The sequence below is a fragment of the Perognathus longimembris genome, chromosome 16, assembly GCF_023159225.1.
Source record: "Perognathus longimembris pacificus isolate PPM17 chromosome 16, ASM2315922v1, whole genome shotgun sequence".
NCBI lineage: Eukaryota > Metazoa > Chordata > Mammalia > Rodentia > Heteromyidae > Perognathus > Perognathus longimembris.
In genome coordinates, this window is record NC_063176.1 from 17,393,256 (window position 1) to 17,414,223 (window position 20,968).

The window sequence follows — 20,968 nt, forward strand, 5'->3', positions numbered from 1 at the left end:
TAAGAAACTCCGTTGAAATACACAATAATTTTAAGAATGACTAGCTCTGAATGCTACCATTTAGATTATGTTGGACTCCCTGTGTAATTTTATGTACTATCCAAGTTTAGTCATGTTTTGTTTTATAATATATGTATTATCCTATTCTTTTAGCTTCAAGAGACATACTTCTGGGGGTAATCATCTATGCTTGATGCTCCCTTAAATGACTGACAATTGTTAAGGACCTTCCAAGTTGTTTTTGTATCAAATAAGACTTTTCCCAGATCAGCTGAAACCATACCAAATCACTGTGACATACTGGCCTGCTCCTTTTAGATGAAGAGTAAATTTTGCTCCTTATAATACCAAGACAGGTTCCTGAGCTATTTCACTTGTTGAATATGTGCTATAGAATATAGAATCTGGTCAGGAATATACCCGCCCCTACATGTGCTGATGGAGCAGTCTCGGTTGCAATCTGTATGTAGGAGTTTCTCCAATAAAAGCCTCTTGTCACCATTGCTTGGAGAGACTCTCAGAGAATTAACCTCAGCATTCTCCTTATTTGTTGCAAATAACAAATCTTTCTTCTTTCTTTTATCTCCTAGTTATCCTTCTTGGCTTTGCAGCCACCACGATCTAAACTCACTGAATTCAGTTACAATCCTACCATATATTATTTTGTTACAAGAAAAAAAGAGAATCATGATAGGACTTGTAAGGTTATGTAGCAAGAAATAATTAAAAGCCAAGATGAGCTAGAAGATCACTACGTAGTATGGTTTAAGATTGTTCAATGTGAGTGCTGTTTACATGTCTCTTTCCTCAGATCTGACCTGAGTGTATCCTCGGAACAGGACAGCATTGCTCAAAAACCAGACAACATTATGTAACTAGAGCTTTGTCAGTGACAAACACAACTTCTATAAGTAAGTGTAAGTTTTTCTAGAAATTGTACTTTGAAGAAACAATTTTATTGTTCTCACTTTGTGGGAAATTTCACAGTCACTATGATGGTTTCAATCTTAAGTGTTCCTTTAAGTCCAAGTGCTAATTGCTTGGTTTCCAGCTTGTTGGAACTACAGGGAGGTGATGGAGTTTTGAGGAGGTCATGCCTTAAGGGAGGAAGTTAGGCCATTGGAGTCAGGTCTCTGAAGGGGAAACTGATTCCACTGTAGCTTCCTGCCTCTAGCTTTCACTTTTCAGGGGCCCTGAGGTGAGTAGTTTCTTCAGCCACACATTCCCCACCAGGATGGCTGCCTTGCCACAGGTCCAAAGGGAAGGGACACAGTGAACAGGAACTGAAACCTCTGATACCACCAGCCCAAATCAAATCCTTGTCTCCTCATAACCTCTCTATTTCAGGTATTTTTGTCATAGCAACAGAATACTAACACAGTAAAGCAGTCTTTCGTCATTTTTCTTTAGAGAGTAGCGATTGCTTTCAATAAAACTGGGAGTTAAAAAGCAAAGCAATTTCTCTGCAATAATGTATTTATATGCATACAAAACAAACTTGGCTACAAAACAAACTTTTAAAGATTTTCAGTGAATTCCTTGTTTGTATTTACATTTTTAAAACTTGCTACCCAAAGCAAACTGGAGACATTTGCGTTTGTTTCCAAGACAATATCACAGCACAGACCTGAGGACATTTCAGTGAATACTTGCAGCACTGTTAATAATTTCAAGGGTGAAGTGTTTCCTTGTTCCTAATTGCAAATTAGGACCAAACTAAACTGGACTATTAAACTATCCATTTTATTATAGCTTACAGAAAAGCATTTTAATGATCAAAGTAGTTATTAATGTTCACTCATATAACTGCAAACTCATATTGTTTTTTAATCATTGTTTTCCTCAAAAACTAGTTTGGGTTTGTAGTCATATTGGCACTCTAAAGATAAATTGCAAGGGCTAATGTATTTCTACAGAGATGGAGACATTTTTCTTCCCTCTTATGAAGAGAGATACCTGAAAAATGACCATTATTGCAAGCAACACGTTCCCAACTTCTTTGGAGACAACCACCTCTAAAAGCATAACAGCAGCAAATAGAATAAAAACAACATGGAGCTCAACAAATAAAACTATGGGAGGATAGATTGGATACCCGTTCAATATTTAATTTATTTAATTAAACCACAGGGATTATTGAGATTTTGTCACCTGAAAATTAAGTTGCTAATCAAGTTGGTCTAAGTATTTCTCTCCTGCATGTTAATTTAGAAAACAGCAAAAGGGCAAAATTTCAATACATTTTGCTAATAGAAAAATTGCCTATCTCTACCTCAATATTTTTGAATAGTTTGAACTCTCTAAACTAGGAAACGAGAACTAATTAAAGGCCCAGTGACAATAACTATCATTATCTTTACATGTTATTTCACATTATAACACAATTAGAGTTAAATTTTAATTTCTTGGGTATTTTGTAATATTGTTTGTTTCACATATTCCTTATACCCTCCACTAGCTCATAATATCTGTGTAAGAAGGAATCATTCCATGGTCCATAGTTAGTTCGTGTTGAAGCTGCAAGTAGCTATAAAAATGAACTGTCATAAAACAATTACTAGGAGTTTGCCTGACTCAAGTTATATAAATGATCGGAAATTCGACACTATCCAAGCTGCTTCCGGGGTAACTTTCCTCAAACTTTACTATAACAGTGTCCTAAAATGTGAACACTAAAGCAAAAGTATTGCCTTAGTCAATCTGTTAAGTACAAAAGCTTGAGAAAGAAGTACTGGGAAGTGGTTAAGGGTGGCAGGAGGCCAGACAACAACCTTGCAGCTGTCAGGCACCAACTGTGTTCAGCTGAGGGTAATGGCAGCACCTTGCTCTTACTGCTATGGTGGGCGTCTCAGATGAACCCCATCAAATCCTTTGAATAGTGCTTCGGAACCAAGTTATCCACTATTGCATCAATGCCTTCTCCATTACATTTTATGATGAGTTTTTCAATGAACTAATATTTACTTAGTTAATTGATTCATTAAAAATGAAGGAAGGTAGCTTAATTCGGAGAAATATTTTAAATATAAAGAAAAGCTTAATTAAGAAAGCAACTAATCATTTATTTTTCAAGTAAATGTTAATTTTTACGTTGGTCATGTTTTTAAAGCACAATTGTGAGACATTTACTTTCATGGTATGTTTAATATTTTGTGAGAGGTGTGTATTTATTTTGAGATAGAGTGTCTCTACGTAGGCCTTGAACTTGTGATTCTCCTACTTTAGCTTCACAAATGCTGGAATCACAGGATAATACATTTACTTTTAAATGATTAATGAAAGTTAACATTTTAAATACACTAAATTTATATTTAAGAACTACTCTTCAAAAAGCATAATTATCTCCATGGGGTGGGGTGGTATCAAGGGAGAAAGGGTAGACAAATGAAGAGGAGAAGGGGAAAGAATGCAGTCAAGACTACAATGTATACCTTACAAAATTAAGAAGAGTGAAGGAAGGTGTTAGAAGGAGAGGGATGAGTTAGAATGTGGAAAGGGTTACATTGATCAAGATACATTGTATTCATAAGCTGCTTTGCAAAATGGTAACTCCATTGTACAACCGATAATTTTCAAAATGAACTATGTAACTTGTGGGTAGGGATGGAAGGGGAAAATGGGGAGAAGTGGTAAAAGGGGTAAGCAGAAAAAAAGAGTATTTTGCTCATGACCTAACTTATTAAATTGGAACCACTTTTTATATCTCCTTAAAAATAATACAAAGCACAATATTTCTGCTAGGCACATTAGTGGGAAGAATGTTGTACTAAGCATGTATTGACTATTTGTCTCCCAAACTGCATCTAGAGGTGAGTAGGTTGTAAGATAATTGCAACATATATTTGACTTTCACTTTTATCATAGATTTATCATCTAGTCTCTTCTCAGTATCTAATTAAATTCTTCTGACCAACATGTGTGAGAAATAAAGGCAAATCATTTCTTTGGTAAAGCTAAGGTATATAGAATTACAGATTCAAGTTGGTTAAAATTGGGAGTCTGGTGAATTCAAAATACCTATTGGGAATTTTGAACACAGGTAGCATAGGTGACATTTATATTCAGATCATTGTGGCTTCCACTATTATGAAACAGAGAGTCTCAAGCAAAGTTAATCCAGATGCAGAAGTCTGAGTCTGTAGCAAGTGGGACACCACTCACAGCCAGAGAGCAAAGCAGGCAGTTGGGCACGTTAAATGAGCCTAATACCAAAACCGTTTTTCTACCTGCAAGTCCCCTAAGACACAAAGGATAAATATGAGGTAGAGTGGTGAGGAGTAGAAGAGTTTCTAATGGGCCAAGAAGTTTAAAAAGGAAAGCACAAAGAATTTGGCATAGGAACAAAAGATCTCTCATGTGGGAGGAGAAATATGTTGGTTATTATTATGAACATTGTACAGTGAACAGCATACTCCCCACACACGTGGAGGTGAACTCTCTGGAGCAGGGTTTCTCAGAATGATGAAAACTACATGTCCAGGAGAAATTGTAGCATACATACCCAGGAGCCAGGCCACAGCCTTAACAATACCCGGCTTCTTGTTAAAAATCAAAAATTTTGGGTCCCATACTTCAGACGAAATAAATCAGTACCCAGAAATCTATATGATTTCTGCCAGGTAATTTTGCTGCATATGAAGTTTGAGGACCACTACTCTCGTGGGAGAATTTGCTGTGGTGCGTGGAAGCTATAAAATTTTAGATTTATATATTTTAACCACATACATCCTGTTAGCTGGTATCCATGTCTTATTCTTTTAGTGACAGCCATTTTCAGTCAGAAAATCTTAAGCTTGAAAGCTACGGATCATGTAACTTATCTAATTGGTTATTTGCATTGTAAATGATTAACACTGTAACTAGTTTTGCAAGGACATGCTGCCCAAGTTAATATTAGTGAGCAAGGCAAGTTGGAAGCTTCATGCATTAAAGATATCTTAAAAAAAAGAGAACAAGCAAAATGAACTACAAGATTTGGAAATAAGTGGTTTATCTTTGTTATTTCCAATGTACCCTATGAAATTATGCCTTTTTCTTTTGTCTTTCTTTCCCATGCTATATCCCTGTTGTCACTGTAACTGACTTTGGCACACTGGGAATTGTATGCATGTTTGCTGGAACTAGGAAAGGGAACACCAAAATGGAGAGACAAAGGGTAAAAGGTGAACCAATGCAACAGCAATACTTATAAGACAATATGCTGTAAACCAACTGTACAACTTGGGGGAGAGGGGAAGGTGGGAGAAAAATGAAGGGGGAAGTACAAAGTTTGATAAGAAATGTCCTCACTGCCTGTAACCCCTCTGTATATTACTTTGACAATAAAATAATAATAATCATCATAATAATAAAAGAGAACAAGTAGTAAGGCATTTCTTAATTGCATTTGATATAGGCTAATTATTCTTTTTTCTCTGGTGTTTCAATAGTAAGAATGGCGAATTAAACAAAACACTGAATATAAACAGACATGCCATGTTTGAAGATCTAGTTTAAAATACCAAAATCCATTTTTAAAACTCCCTCATATCCTATTCATTTTATTGTTCTTTAATATTATGAAACCAAAAATCTAGAAATAAAATCAGCTGGCAAGAACAGAGTAATTTACCGTTTGTAAATTCTCCATACATCCCAAGATCAGCATGGTTTTTTACAATAACTCTGGGAAGGAAAGCAAGCACTCACTCATCTACCAAACACATTTTATTTATGAACACCTGGTGTTCTCCCCAAAATTCTAGGTTCTGAGGACAGCCCAGTGAACCAAAGCCTGAGTCCAAAAGCTTGAGCATGGCCTCAAGTACAAAGATTGATACAAAGACTGGCAGTATCTGAGTTGATAACACTTCCCTGGGTGAGGTCCCCAAGGAAGACCATAGCTAGAATGGAGACAGGTCCATCACACACTGAGAGATATAGGGAAGGCTGAGTGCACAAAAGTGATCAAGTGAATCAAATGCTAATGAGAAATGAAATAAAATGAGGATTTCATATAGTTCACTAGAGTAGGAAAAATAGGAACCAATGGGTGAGTCTGTTAGGAGATCATATAGGTAGGTATTTTAGAGATCACTGACAACCTTAAAAAAATCTATTTCTGTCTACCAGGACAGCACAAATAAATTACTACTGTTTCTAGAACCATGTTCCCCAAAATATAGATGGGAGAAAATAGAAACAGTCTGTAAAAGCAACTTTTCTAGTCATTTCAATGTTATAACAGAGAAGAAAAAGAGGACAACAATGAAAAATATTAAAGAATGTTCATATGTTTATATTAAACATATAAAGAGGGAAAACTGATAATGTAGACAAGAAGGAACATTAAGACTCATGTGTATTTATTTAGAGAAATAATGTTCAAGATGATTTTATCTCCTCAGAATCTTTAATAAAAATTGACAAGCAAGAGAATCTATTTCCCCAAAACTTTGTGGTTTAACTTCTATAAAACATCTTGAAGAAAATCACTGAAAGCAGCAACAACAACAAAAACAGCATTGCACAGCTGTGTCCTCGTGGCTCAGACTGGGAACAAATTAAAAAAGGAAAGGAATTAGAGTTATAAGTCATTTTTAAATTTTATAATTCTTTTAAACATATCTTTTGGTGTTTGGCAATTTGGCTTAATTAAAATAATTTTTATTATTCACTATGTCCTTAGTTTTAATTGCCACAGATCCCAATTATCCAATTTAACATAGCAGCAGTTTTACAGAATATGTTTGAGCATATGTAAAATCTCTGGCATTTTAAAACAAAATATTATGGTAACAGTCACAAAATTTAATGACTATACACCATAATGACACATTTCTAGACCTACTATTATTGCAATAACAAAAAATAAATTAAATTCTCCTTTTTTAAAAAAAAATTAATGATTCCTCTCAAATTTTTTTTTTTGTTGTTGTTGTTCTTGCTTTTTGCTGGTCCTGGGCCTTGAACTCTGGGCCTGGGCATTATCCCTGTTGCTCAAGGCTAGCATTCTACCACGTGAGCCACAGCTTCACTTCTTGATTTCTATGATCAATTGGTGATAAGAGTCTCACAGACTTTCCTGCCCCAACTGGCTTCAAACTGGATCCTCGGATCTCCGCCTTCTGAGAGCTAGGACTACAGGGGTGAGCTACTGGTGCCCTACTGACTCCTCTCAATGAATGACAACTAGTAGGGATGATTTTAATAACCTAGATACAATTAGGAAAAACCTTTGATTTCAGTTGAATTTTGTTCTGTTATGCAGCCCAAACTGGATTATCTCGGGAATCACTTAGCTATCTACTATACTTTTTCTCCCTCAATATTTTATGCATACTTTTTCTAGATTGTGTGGTATATATGTATATGTATAAACAAGATGCCTAATGTAAAATTTACATTGTGTGTCTTGGATTTTGATTGAGCCATTTAAGTAAAAGTATGTCACTTATTAGAGCACACAATATTGGGATCTAAAATGGACAAGAACAGTGTAGGGTTTAGGATTATCATTTCCGCTAGTAAAGACATCTAGGGGCATTTTACAATAACTCTCTTGATATAAACATACTATAAGATAACTATGAATTCATGAAATGTAAGCTATTCCTCACCTAGGCAAAGTTGAAAAGAGTATCTGCCCAATGTTCAACTTATGTTTGTCAAGAGTTTCAGCCAATTATTCAATTTAAATTACAATTGATACTAAAATCTTTCAAAAGAAGGTGGGCTGGAAGGTCACTTGTTCCTAGATTGATTGTAAACACAGGTAACAGTGATAAAGAATATTGTATCTCCTGAGTCCAAAAGCTTACAAAGATTTCTTCAGTATCACTAAATAAGAAAATGGGTGGAAATCTGATATTACTCTTTAGTACTGAGAATACTCACATACAATAACTATTTTCAGGCACTGAGCGACAAAATCATAGTTTCTAAAAAATGAAAAATAGTTAAAGAGCTGTCATCATAAAGCTACAACAATCTTAACGTATTTTTGGAAATCTTCCACATCTAAATAGTTTCAACTAATTCCAGAACCAGTGTATTTACTAACATTGAGGGTTCCAATATTCACATAACTATCCACTTATTAAAAAGTATGGAAGGGAGGGCTGGGGATATAGCCTAGTGGCAAGAGTGCCTGCCTCGGATACACGAGGCCCTAGGTTCGATTCCCCAGCACCACATATACAGAAAACGGCCAGAAGCGGCGCTGTGGCTCAAGTGGCAGAGTGCTAGCCTTGAGCGGGAAGAAGCCAGGGACAGTGCTCAGGCCCTGAGTCCAAGGCCCAGGACTGGCAAAAAAAAAAAAAAAAAAAAAAGTATGGAAGGGCTTGCTTCAGCAGCACATATACTAAAATTGGAATGATACATGGCCCTTGCGCAAAGATGACATGCAAATTCGTGAAGCATTCCATATTTTTCTAATAGCTATGCCCTTATGAACACGTAAGATGATGCTAAGTAAAATGAACTCCATGTTATGGAAACGACTGCTATATCATTGTTGTAATTGCTTTCTATACACCATGTGAAATGGTAGCTTTTTGTTGTTGTTGATGGTCCTCTTGTTTCCCCTTCCTGTGGTTGTACCCATGCTATCACTGTATCTCATCTGATTACCCTGAATACTGTATATACTGGTATTAGAACTAGGGAAGGGAAAGAGAATAAAATTGAGAGACAAGGATAAAAAAAAAATGACTCTAAAAGCGACACTTACAAAATCATTCGGTGTAAACCAACTGAATAACTAGTGGAGGGAGAGGGGAGGGAGGAGTGGGGAGTGGGGAAATAAACAAACAAAAAGTATGGAAAAAGCTTTGTTTCTTTCCTTCTTTCTTTTTGTTTTGGTCTGTTCTGGGGCTTGAACTTAGGGGTCTAGGTTCTGTCCCTGAGCTTTTGTGCACAAGGTTAGTGCTCTACCACTTGAGCCACTTTTTGGTAGCTACCACTTGAGCTGGATATTTTGGTGGCTAATTGGACATAAAAGTGTCATGGACTTTGCTTCCCGGGCTGGCTTTGAACCACAATCCTCAGATCTCAGCTTTCTGAATAGCTAATGTTATAGTTGCCAGTCACCAGCACCTGGCACAAAAATCTTCACAAAGTCTTCCTGGGTGGGGTCAAGGGGGAAGTGGTAGAAAAAGGAAGAGAAGAGGGAGAGAATGTCGTCAAGAATGGAATGTACATCCTACAAAATTAAGAAGAGTGAGGGAAGGAATGGGTAGGGGAGGGATAGAAGAGGATGTTGAAAGAAGTGACATTGATCAAAATACATTATATCCCTAAGTTGCTTTGTTAAATGGCAACTCCTTTATGCAACTACTTAAACATAATAAAAAAAAAACCATCCAGTTCTTATTTGAACACTGGCTACCTGAATCCAAATAAGAACATAAAGGAAAACAAACACAAGACAAAAGCTCCTAGGTAATGGTCCCAGAATTTCATAACGCATTCTTTTCTTGCCTTGTGTTATCTTTCCTATCTAGTAGAAATAAATACTTCTTGGAATTCCTAAAGCTCTACAATTTTTTTTACACACCTGCAATAAATTAGAATGTGATCCTTCCCACTGATAAATTACCACTGGGAACCTCACAATTTTTAACTGAAGATTAATCATCCAGATTTACAAAAAATGCAACCCAGCATATAATTATTAATTTACATTTGATAGACTCCCATGGGCATGTGCAGTAGAATTGAAAGTTTTAAACCAGTTACTGTTTGGAGTGGCTCACTGGATCTGTAAGTACTTATTAACTTAAATCTGGTTACATGTGGAAGAGAGAAGGCATATTATTAAATGAAAGATCTTAAAAGTACTCAAGTATTAGAGTATCTTTCTAAATACAACAGAATAAAGTACCCAGTGAAGTGACAGATATGTGCTAGCTTTCTTGATATTTTCGGGGGGGGGAGGTAAATATGGGCAAATATGCTCATATATAGTCACATAGCTCAAAACACAAAAAGAAAAATCATAATGTTCATTAACAGTTTGAAAAAAATCAAGGTAATTGGACTTCTCTTCAGCATTTTCCATAAACACCTTGAAGTCAGAAAAACTCAGTAATTTAAGTAACAGGAAAAAAGTGGAACACATTCAGAAAATCTGAAGAAGCAGCCTATAAACCTTTAACTTCAAAACACGATATAGGTGCACAGTTGAGTATATTGATATTTAGTTAAGATTTTTCTTGAATAAAGAATTAGAACATTGGAGAATTCTAGGATCCATTGTTACAAGTCATTTTCTTTTAAATTGTTCTGTAGTGTGTTGCCACGTTAGACATAAAATGCATTGAATTACTTCTCAGTGGTTGACAGCATAGTGAACATTAAAATCAATTTGTGTTTCTCAGGGTCGTTTATTTTTACTTTTTATTGTTGTTAACTCAGAGGGCTTTTATTAGTCAAACACTCCTCATGCTGCCTGTATTTAGCTCTCTGGTGTGACCTGTGTGTTCTGTGGCTGGCTCAGTATATCTTGGCTTTTCCTTCATGTTCCTAGTACTAAGGCTTGAACTCAAGGCCTGGATGCTATCCCTTAGCTTTTTTTGTTCAAGGCTGGAGCTCTACCACTTTGAGACACAGCTCCACTTCCACCTTCTTGCTGGTTACCTGGAGAGATTAATTGGAGATAGGAGTTTTCCTAACTTTCCTGCTCTGGCTGACTACGAACTTTGATCCTCAGATCCAAGCAATGTCAACTGCAAAGAAAGAATGGAATTTACAATTATTACAATTCACTTAATGGTATACTATGTATCTTTTATACACTTTAAGGATTGCTTGATTCTTTCTATGCACTGGGCCATTATGATCTCATTAAAGAGGCAAGGCAAGAAATGAGGGAAGTGATGAAGAATGAACTAAACACAGTCGGATACAGTCATTTAGAATGCAGAGTATAAGTGATAACCTTGTTAAGGAAGAAATATTACATTGTACCTCACAGAAGTGTATTGTTTTGTGTTTTTATCTTTATGTATGTGTGTGTGGTAGGAAGGAGGTGTTCTCTGGAGCTTGAACTCAGGGTCTGGGCACTGTACCTGACATTTTGCTCAGGGTTAGTGCTCTACTACTTGAGCTACAGCTCCATGTTGAGGATTTTTTTAAAGTGGTTAATTGGAGATAGCATCTCACGGACTTTTCTGCCCAGCTGGCTTTGAACCATGATCCTTAGATCTCAGACTCCTGAGTAGCGGGGATTATAGACATGAGCCACAGGCGTCCAGCAAAATTATTTGAAAAATTCATATTGATTTACTTTGAAAAATTACTTTAAAAATCGTATGAGGACCCTTCTGTGGAAGGAAAGATTCAAAAGTGTTTTAGTAAGTAGTCTTAAGGTTATGGTGATACTGCAGATGGACAGAGAAGTCTAGGCACACGTGGGGTTGAGCTGAATTGCTGGCTAGCTCATTTGCTTTGGTTTCTTCCAACTCATGTCCAGTTTCTGACAGGCACTTCCCACTCTGTGTTTCCCAAAGCATTCTCTTTTGTTCCCTGTCCCTCCATTTCCCTTTGCTCTTCCTGTGCCTGGCCACCTTTCCCTCAGGCTCAGTGTTTTCACATAATTGACTTATCATTGGAGGATGCTGATATCGATAGGGCAACACTGAGATCCACTCTTGAGACAATTGGTCTTCAGCAACTCTACAGTTTTCCCCCTTCTCCATAGGAGATACTTGAAATTGTAGAGAGTCCTGAACCCTACAAACTGGTATTAATATGTGTATATAATATATATTATATATAACAAACTTGTACATTTTCATTAAAAGGAGAATTTTGTACTTTCTCCTCTGCACATTCCAGTAACCAGTGTTATTACTCCTACACTTGATAGATCAATTAGTAAGTAAAGTAGAGTTATCTAAACACAAGCAGTATGACATGGTAAACTGATAACTTTGGTGGCGACTAGGTGATTAACCTGAAGCTATGTGGCTCCTGGCCAGAATGGAGTAGATGTAAAACTTTATCACAGCACTTAGAATAGCATGTGATTTAATACTTATGAGTTATTTCTGGAATTTTCTATTTAATGATTCTGGAGGGAGGCTACCTACAGGTAACTGAAACCATGGCAAGTGATACTACAGATAAGAAGGGACCCCTGCACTTGGCAGATTAGGTACTAACTAAAAAGCTCAGGGTATAATGATCAAGACATGACCGTTGTCCAAAAAGACTGCAGAATTAATAAACAAGTATGTGAATCTTCAAGTCTAATCCCAATAAGAAGAAGACATTCAGAGAAATACAAGGTTATACACACAAACTCACACGCACATACCACACTCATACATGCACATATTTGTTAGTAATTATAATTCAGAGAGGAATTTATTTGCAGATAACTTCATAAAAAAAGAAAATGTTGAAGCCATTCAAGAAACCAACTTTAAAAAAAGAGAATACATTACATGAACCTTGATAAATAACAAGACAATATTTTTTCCAGTTATGTCTACTTAAATTTCATATAGCAATTCAGGTGGGAAAAAAATCACTAGAAGTTAAAGAAATGTAGTTTTTCAGATAAGATAAACTAGACTTGTGTTTTTATAGTTGGTGCCTTTGGGGATTCTGAATGATTAAGTGGCCTCAGGAGAGCTTTCATTTTTCTTGAAATCTAAGAGCAAAATAACAATAGGAATATATCAAAAAGCAGTGATGTGAAAATCTAATATATGAGCTCAGAGTTCAGTCAGTCTAAGTCCTTATTGTTTAGCTACATGACTGAGTGTGCAGGATTTCATGAAAATAAAATTTACTATTCTATTCATTTTGATTCTAATGAGTATGAAAAGAAAGAATCTGTCAGTCCTGTAAATAGTCTACATTTTTACTTATTTGCCCTCTCCTGTTAGAACTGTAATGTTCTTCCTTCTTTAAAATAAAAATAATAAAAAGTATTTCAGTGATTTATAAAAGAATAAGATGAAATTAATGAGTGAAGGAATCTACTTGTACCTGTTTAAATATAGACAAGCTCAATTCTTTTGTTCCATAAAGGAAGAATAAACCTTTTTATGAATGACTAAATTCACTTATTAATCTCCAATGATTCTGATAATTATAATACACAGTCTTACCAATTAAAAGGAATCACAAAAGTTACTAAGGAAGTGATGGAGAGGTGGTTCACACAGTAGAGTGATTGCCTAGTAAACATGAGGCTGAGTTCAAATGTCATCACCAGCAAAACAGAAAAAAAAATGTATCTCAGGGGTAGGCCCTGGATTCAGGTCCCACCATATGCATGCAAACGCGCGCGCATGCGCGCGCACACACACTCACACACACACACACATTAATGATGGTCAGTATGATGATTACAGTTTCACAATGATTTTTGTAGATCTTTTGGTTTTTCATCATGTGTAATTTTGTAGCTCTAAGGCTAGTATGGATGATACCAGATTTTACAAGCATCAAGACACTTAGAAGATATTTAATGATACAATTTAAATATTTAACATAGAAAACCTGTAGTGAACAAAATATCAAGATAAAGATAGAATCACTATTACTGATTGTTCTCAACATCACCATGAAGGACCTGTTTGAAAGTTAAATGAGCCAGACCCAAAGAAACATGGACTCTATGGTCTCCCTTATTGGGAATAATTAGCACAGGTTTAGGCTAGTCACAGCAGAGGATCACAAGAGCCCAATAGCTATGCCCTTATGAACACATAAGATGATGCTAAGTGAAATGAACTCCATGTTATGGAAATGACTTGTTATATCACTGTTGTAATCGCTTTCAACATGCCATGTGAAACCGTAACTTCTATTGTTGATGACCCTCTTATATCCCTTCCTGTGGTTGTACCCGCACTACCACTGTATCTCATCTGAGTACACTGGATACTGTACACTGGTATTAGAACTAGGGAAGTGAAAGGGAATAACAAAATTGAGAGACAAAGGATATAAAGACAAATGACTCCAAAAGCAATACTTGCAAATCCGTTTGGTGTAAACCAACTGAACAACTCATGGGGGGAGAGGGGGAAGGAGGAGAGGAAGGGGGAGAAATGAGGGAGGAGGGGAGGTAACAAACAGTACAAGAAATGTACCCAAGGCCTAACGTACGAAACTGTAACCTCTCTGTACATCACTTTGACAATAAATAAGAAAGAAAGAAAAAAGAAAGTTATCCACCCCGTGAGTACTTTCTTCCTCAACTCAATTCCTGACAAATGAACTTACCATGTCCTGCCAGATGACATGGTTGTCACCATTTATCTGACTGTAAGAAACCACAGAGAATGCTGTAAGCAGCAAACTTACATGAGTGATGGGTTCTATTATGCTTGGGGGGGAAAATCTATAATGAGTCATTTGTATGCTATAGTAGTTGCCTTGATTCTAAAATATTTGCAAGAGGATTTCACTGTCTTCTGCAAGGAGAATGAAATAAAGATGAAAGCCTGTGTAATTCTGTCTCATTATAAGTTTCCTACGCATAATATAGCTCCTCCTCAACTCTGCAATGTGTTTGGCCTGTAGCTCCAGGTTAAATACAACTTAGCCTTGACATTGATCCCAGAATGAAATGAGCTGGTGATCTTACCTCAGCACCTTCTTGGCAGGTTTCCAAGGTCCTAATTGGCACTCAGATAACACCAACGTGAAACCAACCAAGGAGAATCAAAGTGACCTGTGTATGTACACAATTTCAGATCATGTACACTACATCACACATGTGAAGTTTCTTTCCCTTTGTATTGCTTTGGTAAGTGCAGGGTGGAAGCTGACTGGTTCTGACCATCTTGATATCATTATTTATTATTTTTTACGGAACAATGTTCTTTGTATGTGTTCAGCAGCAAAGTACAACCATCAACTAATGTGCACCTGAGTTTCTGTGGGAGCAGACTGATGGCTTTTCGCACACAGACACATTTTCAATAAAATTAGGGAGTGAACTGTGAAATGATATTTTTGTAAAAATGAAGAAAGAATAGGAACAACAAGAGAGGGATGGGGACACATGAAAGACGAAAAAACAAACATGTAGGTTAACTTGTAGGTTATCTGTTTCTACAATGTTATCCTTAACTATCTTCTACCTTTATTTCTCTTATGCTATCTCTAACCTATTATAACTTTTTATAATAATTCCAACAACAAATAATATTTTTGTGGGTATGTGCGGATCTCTTATTTAATTCTCTCTTATTTAAATGGCATATTTTATACTATGTACTTATGCTTCCAACTGCCCTATATGACACACAGACATTCAAGTTGACCCACGCTCTTTCCTCCTTTTCGAAGAAGATCATTGCTTTCCTCCCTTAATAATACTTTCCAAAACCATAAAACTGTTTTCTTAAGAATTAAGTTCCTGTCAGTCTTCATCCCAAGAACTAATAATTTTCCTAATGAAAGATAAATGTCAATTAGCTGTAATTCAAACCACTTTAAGTCTATTAAATTAAATGAAAAAATCAAGGCACTAATTTTGTAAAGTCTTCTGTCTGCTGGGCATAATTTTAGGTTTGGGTCTATAATTGAAGGCATCAATTGAGCATTTGTAATATGGTTTTTAGAAGCTGGAAAGTTATGGGAACTATCATGTTGTGTCAACCTACAATGAAATGTGGACATATGAAGGACTTGAGTTGATTCAATGGGACCATTTGTTTTCTTTTTCTTAAAAATGCACTGCAGATAAAAAGGAGATAGCAAATGAAGTAAATCTCTGAATCATATCACATTTGATCACTCTTGAGAAAAACACTAGTACATTAGTCTATAAAATACTGAATTTATTCAGTCAAAAATGTTTGCTATTTGGTATATATGAACATTTTGTTTTTCAGAGCTGAAGACCTAACTCAAGGCCTTGCACTTGCCAAGCAAGTGTTTCCCACTGAGCTAAAACCCCAACCCCAGCCCTGCATTTTTTATGCCTATTTAGTCTCCTTTAAGAGAGATGTAGACAGTTGCCATGAGGAATCTATTTGTACAAATTCTAATTTTGTAGTATATGCTGTATGAAGAGTTCAAATGTAGATATAAAATAAAAGAGTTGTTTCTATGAAAACTAGTTTAATACTTCACTACCCAAGTTGGGCATAAAACAAAATTACTATTTAAGGTACAGGAAAAGCAATATGCCTTAATAAACTTAACTTGAGATCAAAATAAATCATAGCAAAATAGAAAAATTCTGAGATCACATTGATTTCCAAAATACCTACTTAAAGAAAATGAATTTAGAAAATTATTATTACTAAATTATCAGAGAAATTTATGCAAAAAGGACAAAGAGAAAAACCAATTATTTGATTGATACTCAAAGAAAACAGTCTGTTCTCATATCAAATGGATCAATGCATATACAATTGCCTATTTGTTGTTGTTGTTGTTTGTCAGGGGTCTTGAACTGTGGGCCTGGGTGCTGTCCCTGAACTCTTCAGCTCAAGACTAGAGCTTTACTATTTGAGCTACAGAAGCACTTTCAGTTTTCTGGTGATAAATTGGAGATAAGAGTTTCATAGAATTTCCTGCCTGGGCTGGCTTTGAACCATGATCCTCAGGTCTCTGACTCCTGAGTAGCTGGGATTACAGGCATGTGCCACCAGTGCCTGGCACAATTTTACATTTTAAAATGATTATTTCACAGATCCCCCAATTTAACTAACTGGACCAATCAATTGAACATTTATTTATAGGTTCAAATATGGTAGTGAAGATGGTTTCCATTGGATTTGTGAAGTTGTATAAGCATCATACCTCTATGATCTTAATCATTCTGTAAATATCTTTATTATCGGAAGTTGATTCAATTTTATATTATCTCAATGAATATGGATTATTTCTAAGTAGCATCATATATTACAAATGGAAATATTAAGCTTAAGAATGTTTTGGGATTTCAAAGATCACTGGCATGAAACTGAACTTCTATATTGATTGGATTAGATTTAATTTTACTGAGAAATTGACAAACTCATATCTCAAAGTATGTTTTGTCTCTAGAGCTTATTATTTTCCTGCATAATGTAATCTTATTTCTATGTCACTGGATATTATATTAAGATCTTTTGCCTATTAAAAATAATTTCCGGGCTGGGGATATAGCCTAGCGGCAAGAGTGCCTGCCTCGGATACACGAGGCCCTAGGTTCGATTCCCCAGCACCACATATACAGAAAACGGCCAGAAGCGGCGCTGTGGCTCAAGTGGCAGAGTGCTAGCCTTGAGCGGGAAGAAGCCAGGGACAGTGCTCAGCCCCTGAGTCCAAGGCCCAGGACTGGCAAAAAAAAAAAAATAAATAAAAAATAAAAAAAAATAATTTCCCTCTTCTATTTTTGGGGGAGATTCTTTTTCTACATAATGAAAACATTAATATAAAAACAGAGAAAAGAAATGGAGATCTCAAGTGTGTGGAGGTGGCAAATTCTGGAACCTGAAGGAGACTTCTGAACATTGCCTTAGTGCAGCCAAAGTCCCTTACTCATTAACTGACCTTGTCCCCAGTACAAGGCAGGCAACTTTCTATCCTGCTTCTCAGTGTGGTTATTTTTCTGTCTTTGCATTCTGTAAATACATTTCAAGCCATCTCTGTGCTGTAGAAACTTCTATTATCCCCAATATTTTTTCTTTACAGAGTAAGGGTTTTCAAATGATAAATAATGAGAAGTTAGGCATCACAAACCTTACCAATGAGCTTATGATTTAAACTTCTATGAAGATCGAACTGGTTAATTATTTATTCTCCTTAAAAAGGTGTTTTTTTATTGTAAAGATGGTATACAGAGGGGTTATACTTAAATAAGTCAGGTAATGAGTACATTTATTTTTTAACAGTGTTACCTCCTCCCTCATTTTCTTCCAGTATGTCTCTTCCAAACCTCCTCCCCCATAAGTTGTATAGTTTATTTTCAACATGGCATCTAGTGAGTATCACTGCTGAATTAGTTCACCCTTTGTCCCACCATTTTGTGTTCCCTCTTGCCCTCCCTCAACAGACAAAATTTCAAACAAGACAAAAGGTATGGAACTTCAAAACAGTGACAAAGGAGAAAAAGAAAAAAGTAAAAAAACGACACACACACAAGAATAAAGACAAAATTACAAAAAAAAAACCCACTTGTTTCCATTTCTTGGAGTTCATTTCAATAAACATCATTTTATATGGCCACATGCACATTGTTATCAAGCCTATATGACCTTCTTCTGAATATATCCTCCTTTGGTCTCACTGTGTGAATATTTAAAACCCTGTAATTTAGCCGTACACATGCAGAAAATTGAAGTTAGGTCCTTACATGTCACCCTGTAACAAAATCAATTCCAAATGGATCAAAGACCTCAAGGTAAGGCCAGAAACTGTGAAAACATTACAGAAAGGGATAAGGGAAACACTTTGGCTTCTGGGCTTGGGTTGAAATTTCCTAGGTAAAAATCCAGAATCAAAACAAATCAAAGAAAGACTGGATAAATGGGATTGCATCAAATGGAAGAGTTTCTCTATGGCAAAGAACATAGCAAACAAGATTAAATAGAAAGCTCACAAAATGGGCGTAGACTTTTATTTGCTAGACATCATACAAGGGCCTCATATCTAAAATATAATTCGAGCTCAAAAAATTACCAACCCAAAAGATCTCTGAAAGAAATAATTAATAAATGGGCCAAAGACTTGAAGAGAGACTTCTCAGAAGTAAGAATGCCCAGTAGACATATGAAGAAATGTTCAACATCTCTGGCCATAAAAGAAATGACAAGCCATACAACATTGAGATTCTACCTCACTCTAGTCAGAATGCCCATTATGAAGAAAACTAACAATGGTCAAGAATGACTGGTAAGAGGCTTGATTGCACTGAATGTCACAGCTTCTTCCAAAAAAGAAAGAAAGCTAACAACAGGTGCTGGCAGGTATGTGCCCAAAAAGGAACACTACTACAATGTTGGTGGGAATATAAACTTGTTCAACCACTCTGGAAAGTAGTACGGAGGTTCCTCAAAAGGCTAAACATAGAACTTCCCTATGACTCATTAATTTCACTCCTGGTCATTTGGCCAATAGACCACAAACGAGGCCACATTAAAGCTATTGACACAACCATGTTCACTGCAGCATTATTTACCATAGCCAAGATATTGAATCAACCCAGATGCCCCTCTGTGTAAGAATGGATCAAAAAATGTGGAATGTTTTGCTTCCATAAGAAAGAATGATATTGCACCATTTGGAAGGAAACAGAGAGACTTGGAAAAAAAATGTATTAAACAAAGTAAGACAGACCCAAAGAAATTTAGGTTGTATGGCTTCCCTCATTTGTAGTAATTAGAATGTGCTTATAAATTTATAGGTAAACACAATGGATGGTAAAAGAGAAGAAATTACACTTGGTTAGTTATTTTTAAGTGTAGGGTCCAACACAGTTATACAGTTACATCTTTTACTATCATAAAATACACACATAGTGAATCTCTCCAAATTGCATTGGAATAAACATTTATAGATGTTTCCATTTTCTTAGGGGAAGTGTGTGCCAACACGATTCTAGCTTTGCCAGCTGTTTAGCTACTCTGGTCGAATTATTTTTCACATTCATAGCCTGGCATCATTTTTTCCTCTAAATGTTCTACTGAATTACTGAATGCATTTTTCTTTTGTACTTTGAAGAAGTGTATGCTAGACTAATGGGCATCTCATAAGGTCCAGACTAAGGCAGTCATCATAGTCTTTAATCAAGGAAGTGTGTGTCCACGTGGACATATCTGACAGAGTGTGCACACACACAGTTATGAGCGAAAGGCAGAGGAAGAAAATCCTGTGGTCAAGTCAAGCAAATCAGGCCAAAGCGTCATGAGATAGTCTTGTTTCTAGCAGTCTCACATGGCATGGAACTGGCTGCAATGGCTGCGAGCCTGCCTACGGGGGTTCAGGCCTCTCCCCCGAGGGCAGCTGTGGATGGCTCCTGTTTATCCACTGGTTATTCCCCAACAAGAGTGGAAAGATTGCCTTACTAATGGCAATAACAATTGCAAAAACATCTTTCAAGGGAGACAGAAGTAATTTAATTTTAGACAGATTTCATTTAGAGATCTTTCATAACTTAATTTAAAGTAGCTAACCAAAAAAAAAAAAAAAAGAAGGAAATGTAAGAAATGCATCATGGTCTTGCTCCATCTTTGGATGGATTGACTCATTTCACAATGTTCACAGGTATGTTATATAGACACACATCATGCTCCAGGCTCCACAGCACACACATCACGAAACACACACCACACAGTACACTCCACACCACCCATGACACTCCAGACAGCACACACCACACCATGCACAACTCACACTACACAACCTGAAACCTACAGCACACTCCATATACCACAAGGCTGTCTCTTCCTGTCTTGAGCACTCTTTTGTTTCTATCACAGTCCCCATTTCTCAATTTGATTACCCACCACATTGAAAGATGAGAGAAGTCAGAAAAGCAAAGAAAAAATTATGCAATGGAAAAACCTCATAAAGAGAAAGGACAAATATAAAAATGGAGTGGCGAATAAGAAATGAAATAGTAATGAAAGCAGTAGGGTAAGATCTACAGGGAGAAAAAGTTGAGAGCGGTTGACTTCGTTGTTGACTTAATTAGTCTTTTAATTCTCTGAATTTTCCCTGTATTCTCCCTTTAATCTCTTTGCACTTTCCTTTCATTTTCCTTGTAGAGCTGGCAATAGAACTCAGGGCTAAGTCAGGTTAAGGAAGTGATGTATATTGTCATTCTTTCTGATAGAGGCATAAAATTCCATTGTGTAAATGTACCACATTTTCCTGATCCATTCATCTATGGAGGGGCATCTGGGTTGGTTCCAGCTTCTCGCTATGACAAATTGTGCTGCGATGAACATTGTTGTGCTGGTGGCATTACTGTGATTTTGTTTGTGGTCTTTTGGATAGATACCCAACAGTGGGGCTGCTGGGTCAT

The 20,968-nt window shown here is 36.4% G+C and overlaps 1 protein-coding gene, 1 long non-coding RNA gene and 1 pseudogene across 5 annotated transcripts in view; 2 read left to right on the forward strand and 1 right to left on the reverse strand.

The window, feature by feature from the left end:
• Arhgap24 (Rho GTPase activating protein 24) overlaps nucleotides 1–20,968 on the reverse strand; it is a 339,907-nt gene that overhangs the window by 61,319 nt on the left and 257,620 nt on the right. The window lies entirely within an intron of this gene.
• The window catches only part of LOC125364714, a 75,339-nt gene that overhangs the window by 3,633 nt on the left and 50,738 nt on the right, over nucleotides 1–20,968 (forward strand). Inside the window, exon 2 of the long non-coding RNA XR_007213559.1 lies at nucleotides 5,262–5,267. This is a non-coding gene — a long non-coding RNA (uncharacterized LOC125364714). The remainder of the gene's footprint in view (nucleotides 1–5,261; nucleotides 5,268–20,968) is intronic.
• Nucleotides 8,322–8,411, forward strand: LOC125365075 (annotated as a pseudogene).